Source organism: Marmota monax, unplaced genomic scaffold (genome assembly GCF_021218885.2).
Source record: "Marmota monax isolate L192 unplaced genomic scaffold, Marmota_monax_Labrador192_F-V1.1 WCK01_AAM20220418_F8-fsc00139, whole genome shotgun sequence".
Taxonomy (NCBI): domain Eukaryota; kingdom Metazoa; phylum Chordata; class Mammalia; order Rodentia; family Sciuridae; genus Marmota; species Marmota monax.
Window position 1 is genome coordinate 5,825,146 of NW_026695226.1, and position 6,799 is coordinate 5,831,944.

The 6,799-nt window shown below is 34.9% G+C and overlaps 1 pseudogene; it reads right to left on the reverse strand.

Annotated features, from left to right (window-relative positions):
* Positions 1–5,799: 5,799 nt before the first annotated feature.
* On the reverse strand, positions 5,800–6,545 carry LOC124086883 (transcription initiation factor TFIID subunit 9-like; annotated as a pseudogene).
* Between the last annotated feature and the right edge of the window lie 254 nt (positions 6,546–6,799).

Genomic DNA, 6,799 nt, shown 5'->3' on the forward strand with positions numbered 1-6,799 from the left:
TTTCCTCCTTAGAAAAGTGCTTATATTTTATCCCTCAAAAGGTGTATTGATGTCCTAATTCCCAGTGTTTCGGACTGTGACCTTATTTGTGAGTGGTGTCACTGCACATGCAGTTGGTTAAGATGAAGTCATACTGGATAGGGCAGACTTATAATCCACTAGATCTGTGTCTTTAGAAGAAGCAAAGAGACCCACAAGGGGAACGCGCCATGTGACAGCAGAGGCAGAGATTGGAGTGATGCAGATGAAGGCCAAAGAGCACCAAGGAATCCCAAAGGGCAAGGAAGGGGCCTCCCCACAAGTTTAGAAGAAACAAGGCCCTGCTGACACCTTGCTTTTGAATGCTTAGTTTCTAGAACTGTGACAGTATATTTGTCATTTTAAGCCATCTGCTTTGTGGTACTTTGCTACAGCAGGCCTAGAAAACTAATATACTCTACCAAACAGGACAGTTTGGAGCAAAATGTGAAAAATTAAGTTAAATTTGTCTCAGACTCAGAGCATATAATTCTAAATTTAAAATTTGTTGAATGTCTTTTTAAAATTTTAGGAATGGAGAGAAATTCTGGCTTTTTTTTTTTTTGGCATAGAATTTTATTTAAAAGATTAGTTACTAAATCCAGAAGATCTGAAATAAATTCGTGTAATCTGTCGGTGAGAACACATGCCATTCTGAAAAATATAGAGTGTAGACTTGTGGTAAAGAGAGATTTCCTAATATGGGCTTTAAATTACAGTTCAGATGAAAGGTAACTTCCTCTTGACATTACTGTGAAGTAAGAAATTTAACTTGGAAGTGAAATAGCTAGTCCACGTACCTTTAAAAACAGAAAGGTCATTCATAGAAACTAGCTTGTTTTAATATTTCCACAGAAGAAATGATAAAAGTGCATATTTTCAAAGATGAATTTAGAAATTATTCTATTACTAATTCTAATCACTGAGCACCTATAGTACTAAATTATTTGTTCTTTAATTTAACCAGCATTTATTGATTATCTAGCATGTGACAGGCACTGAGCAAGAAATGCTACATATAAATGTCAATAAAACCATCTCATATCCTTTGTTTAATAATTAAAAGGCAATTCAAAGGGAGAAAAAACAAAATAAAAATAACAGCAGTCATTAATGTTTACCATAATGTGATTTTTCTGGTTGAATTATAACTGGTTGAATCACACAGCTAAAAACAAAATAAACAAAAAGACCCTTTGCATTTCAGCAAATCCCGCCAAAGTTTATGCTGAATAAGGGGAATTTAAACAACGATAAGAATGATTTGTATTTCAACAACTATTTTGGATTCATTTTAGATCAGATCATTCAGAAGTAAAAAAAATACATTATTTAAGTACACTTTTAAGTGTACTGTCTTCACTGATATGAAAATACATAAGGAAAAAAAAATATATATATTTTTTGTGGTGCTGGGGATTGAACCCATGGCCTTGTGCATGTGAGGCAAGCACTCTACCAACTGAGCTACATCCCCAGCCCAAAATATTTCAATTAGTGCACAATTTACTCAGATTATTTAGGAAGAAGCCTAATGGGGAAGGTAGTACAATCTCGGAGAAAAATGAGGCAGGGGAGGCAGATAGAGGATGACTGGGGTTTGATGAACCTAGAGTCACACATTTAAATGGTGATAGTGACAGTATTTGAACAAAGAGGGAGTAAATAATGCAGAAATTTGGAGGAAGAGTTATCTAAGAGAAGTGAACAGTAAAGTCCCCAAGGTAGGGCATGTTTACCATTTTAGGGGAATGGTAAGCAGGCCAGGGATACTAAGACCCAGTGAGCAAGAGTGAAAGAAATAGGTGAAGTTGGGGAACTAGTGAATGGCTGGATTGTGTAGGACTTTGTTGAGCGTCATAGGAACTTCTGTTTTATTCTGAGAGACATGAACCCACTGGGAAATTTGAGGAGAAAAAATAATGTGATTATCATGGAAATGCTAATGCATGAACTACAAGGAAGAGACTGGTTTTCTCTGGGCTTGAAGCCCAGGGAGAGAGAACTAAGGTAGGGAATCTAGTGTTAATTGTACCTCAGTGTAAGCCACTTTGTTTTCCTCCTTCGGTATGTTTAGAACCTTTCATGAAATGTACTTTTTTCCCTTCTGTCACTAAATCACAGAGCTGGTTTCTGCTGCCCCAACACTATGTTTAAACTTGATTATAAGACACTGGTAGATATGATGGCTGTAATAACATCCTATCACCATTACACATAAAAGCTGATGATAATTACCATCCCATCTTGGCATATGCTGTATCATTTTCTGCAAAACACGTTTCTGTTACTTGCTGCTTTAGGAAACCAAATGTACTGAATTTTGGACATAACCATCAAGATATTATTTTGAATATTTTATGTAGTAAGATTGGTAACGAGTCCCTCCATTAACTTTCTCAGACCAGTAAGTATACCTAGAAAATATTTTTTCAGAAACTGTTACATTTGATTGTTAATTTCTTTCTTGTTTTCTATCATATGTGAAAAAAAAATCCAAGTAACCAGTAGTGATCTATATACAAAATAAGGCATTGAGCCTAATGACCTTCTCTTAAAGTTTCAAGTGTATAGTTTTGACTGTTGTATTAGATTATACAGTAAAAATGTGACAGAATTTTGAGTACTTGTGAATTCATGTAAAAGACAGTTAATGAAATTCAGAATGAAAATAGGTTACTTGCATAGGCTCCCAGACAAAGCATCTCTGCACTCAAAAGATTTCTAAACTTTAATTAGCCCAGTCTCAAATTTTTGTTTGTGTATTGTTTTTTTTTTTGTCAAAGACAAAGGGGAGAAAAAACTAATCAAAAGACAAATAATTACTTTAAATAACAACCTTTTATGTTCTTAGCTATTTTATGCATCAGGGGCAAATAATTAGAACTCCATGATCTATGAAATATAGGTTTTAAATAGAAAATTAAACTTCTGTTCTTCTTTACCCATGTTAGAAATCATTGATGCACTAACATTATTTCCCTCATGATTGGAAATAGCCTCACAAGTTTTCTTAAGTCACAAAACAGAACAAACAAAACACCTCTTCCAGCTGTCACTGATTATAGTGAGTCTTAGGATTGAACTCTCTCATTATCCTTGACCTAGAGCCTGACTTCTCCACTGACATCATGAACAAGATCACTCTGTACTTCATGGGGCAGTCTAGTTCACTGCAGGATGCCTCCCTGGCCTCTTCCCAGTGGATGCCCATAGCAACTACTCCTCCCATCACTACCTCCAAGAAATGCCAACTAAATCTTTTCAGACCCATCCTTGTTTGAAACCACTCTCCTCAAGATAGATAAATCTGATAAAGAGAAGGCACAGACCAAAATTCTTAAACTTGGTTTTCTAACCAGTTGTTTTCGGTTTTCTTACTTTCGTACTCAGGCATTGTCTATCTCACAAATTCTGTCTAGGTGACCCTGATAGGGCACTGAAAAAAGACATTTGGATATTAAAAAAATCACCAATTTAATAAAGGTCTAAGTTGATGACATCTTATTAATGCACATTTTTTTTAAATTGGGTAAAGGCATATATTTATCCACATATCCTTAAGATCTTTCTCTATATAGGTCTATATAAATAGATTTTTCTCTGTTGACTGACTTTAATCTTAACTGAATTCTCATATGTAGTTTTTAAAATTTTGATGCTTTGTAAATAAAAAAGAGGGATAGTGAAATATCTGTAAGCAATGTTGCATTTTGTCATGCTATTTTCCCCGTTTAAGAGCTTCAGTTGCTTTTAGAAAGCTAATGTCTAACTAAAAAATCTCTATGAACAAGGGTTTAACAGAACAATATTTATTCTCTCTTCAGTAAATCTATGGTTCTCCCCAACATAAAACTTCTTATGCAATCAGTGAAGTTCTGAGCCAAGAACAAAATCATAGTAAATTGGAAGAAAAATTGAAATTTACTTGTTAGTATTATTATACTGGTAACCATGGTAATGGAAGACCAATCCAGCACTTAAAAATAGCACTTATGAAAGAAATTGGGAGGACTTTTATTTATTGAGATGCTTGCTACATATAATATTATTACTCTTGGAATAACAATTGCTTTGTTGCTGTACATTTTGGGCTTTAGTAAATTGACTTTTTACTTTTTCACCTTTTTCTCTTTTTCTTTCCAAAACTATAGACAGCTGCCCAAAAAAGAAAGAAAGAAAGAAAGAAAGAAAGAAAAGTGAAAGACTTTTAGAGACTACAGAAGTTAAAAAATAGAAATTAAAAATTAATGTTATAGAAATAGAACAAAGACTTAATTTTTAATTTTAATTGTATTATATTAAACAACACAAGTATACAGAATTAAACTGAATTTGTTAACAAAATTTCTGGCAATCAAAATATTAACACATAAAATTGTTCTTTAATCTGAAATTATGTAGATCATTAAGCATAACTTTCTGAAAATAACTTTCAAGTTACTGAAACTGTATATGGAAATACCTTTTTTAATATTAAATTGTATATTTGCGTAATCAAAATATTGATAAATTTCTCTTGCCTAATAGTGCTTCTTAAAATGAAGCATGGAACCAACTTTAAGGGATTTTATGCTTTTATCTACTTCATGCACTGTATTCAGAGGTTTTTCTCACTAACTGAGGAAATTCTGGCCCAAGGTCTCCATTCTTCAGATGAGTCTGTGTGTTGGTCAGCTTTTTGTTGCTGACAGAATGCCTGACGAGAACAATTTAGAGGACAAGTTTATTTTGGCTTGCAGTTTCAGAGGTCTCAGTCCATGGTCAGGAGGCTCCATTGCTGTGGGACTGAGATGAGGCAGAACATCACGGTGGACAGTGGAAGAAGGCTGCTCAGTTCATGGCAGCCAGGAAGGAGGGAAAGGGAGAGTGAAAGAAGAAGGAAGAGAGAAAGACAGAACGGGGCAGTAACAAACCCTTCCTGGGCATGCCCCCAGTGACCTACTTCTTCCAACTAGATTCCACTTGCCAGCGGTTCATTTAGCTATCAGTAGATGAATCCATCAAATGGTCAGAGCACTCACAATCCAGTCATTGCCTAAAAGCCCCACCTCCGAACCTTGTTGCTTTGGGGACCATGCTTTCAACACATGAGCCTTTTGGGGGGACATTCCAGATCCAAACTAAAACAAAATACAATAATACATTGTTATAAATATTACTTTTATAATATATGCCTTTTAAATAAGCTGGGAAAAGAAAGGAAAGCAAGCATACATCCATAGCATCTGTAATTTTAACCTTCCTTATTACTTTCATGTTCTCTTCAGGTTCAACTCTGAACCTCTTTTGTGGGACACTCCAGATCCAAACCATAACAGCTGCCTTCTGTTACCTTGCCTGGCCTGAAATTCAGGGGTTGATGGATTGAATAATCAAACCTATAATTCATTGCTTTCAAAAATCTTTCAATTCAAATGTATATGTTGAATATATTTGAATCTGAGATTTGTATCTCCTGAAACTATATTTAAACTGCAATTCTCAATGACTTTCAATTAAATGTCAGAAAAATTATCTTTTTTTCCTTCAATGAACAACTTTAGTTTTTACACATAAAGGATAATGAAAAACCATTACTAATCCTACTGAAGAAAATTCAACATTTCAATTGAAAAAATAGTAACTATGATTTGCTCATTAAATATTATTTAAGAAATTTTCTAAAATATAATTTGAAAACATCCAGCATGTGTCTTTAATTTCAGTATAATGGATTCAAGACTGAGTATACAGGTTACAGGCATCAGAACTAGATAACAAAATCATCATATCATCATTTCATATCATATCATCATCATCATCATCATCTTCATGTTTTCTTTTCAACGCATTTGATGTTTCATTGGCAGTATTTTGTGATGATACCATATTGGTAATAAGGATGTGTTTGTATTCAATTAACAATGGATTAATTAGAAAACGCTGAATTGCTGATGTTGCAGGAATTGAGACTTTACAGCAAGGCATTGTAAATCTGGCTTCTGTACTATAAACCTTTGCCTGTAAGAGGCACTGGAGTCCCTACTTTAGTTGAAACAGACATGGTTTGGGTAGTTTTTGTGCCTAGTGTGGGAGTACTTGGTCTGCTAGTAACTGAACCAACACTTAATCATGAAAATGTTATTCTTTCAGTAGAGGTAGATGCCCCCCACTTTTTTTTGGTAAAGATTTGAGCCTATAATTTAGAACTATTAAGCAACATCTATTAGATGGCAATGTAAAACTGAATGGCTTGATAAATAGTAAAGGGGCTTGATTTCTTTGCCTTGCAATATCTAATAAAAAATATTTTGGGGAAGGAGAGGTAAATGGCTGGTCAGCTGGACACTGTATTGCCAAGGGCACATCATCTGCATCAACTGTATCCTTCTAAGCATGGCTAGGATTTTAGCATCATCTAGAACTGTGGTCACATATTGGAAGGCAAACTTCAACATCTGGTTCATATTCTGAATACTCATATCCTTCAGTATCCGTGAATCTCTTGGCATGCTCCTGGGAGAAGACATCTTGTAGAACTCCATGATATCCCACCATCAAGCTTCTTAAGCTAAATCACCCACATTGATATATTTCCATCCTGATCTTGATGCAAGTTCTTTGCCTAGTGTGGTGTTTCCAACCCCTGGAGTATCAGTGAGCAGAATGTTCAGAAACAACATAGTCCTGCACCTATACGAGTGCCTCAGCTCACTGCTCTTCAGTCCAGAGCACTACCAGGAGGAGTCGCAATGTCAGAAAAACTCCTTGAGATAATACAGGTATTTTCCTTTCATTT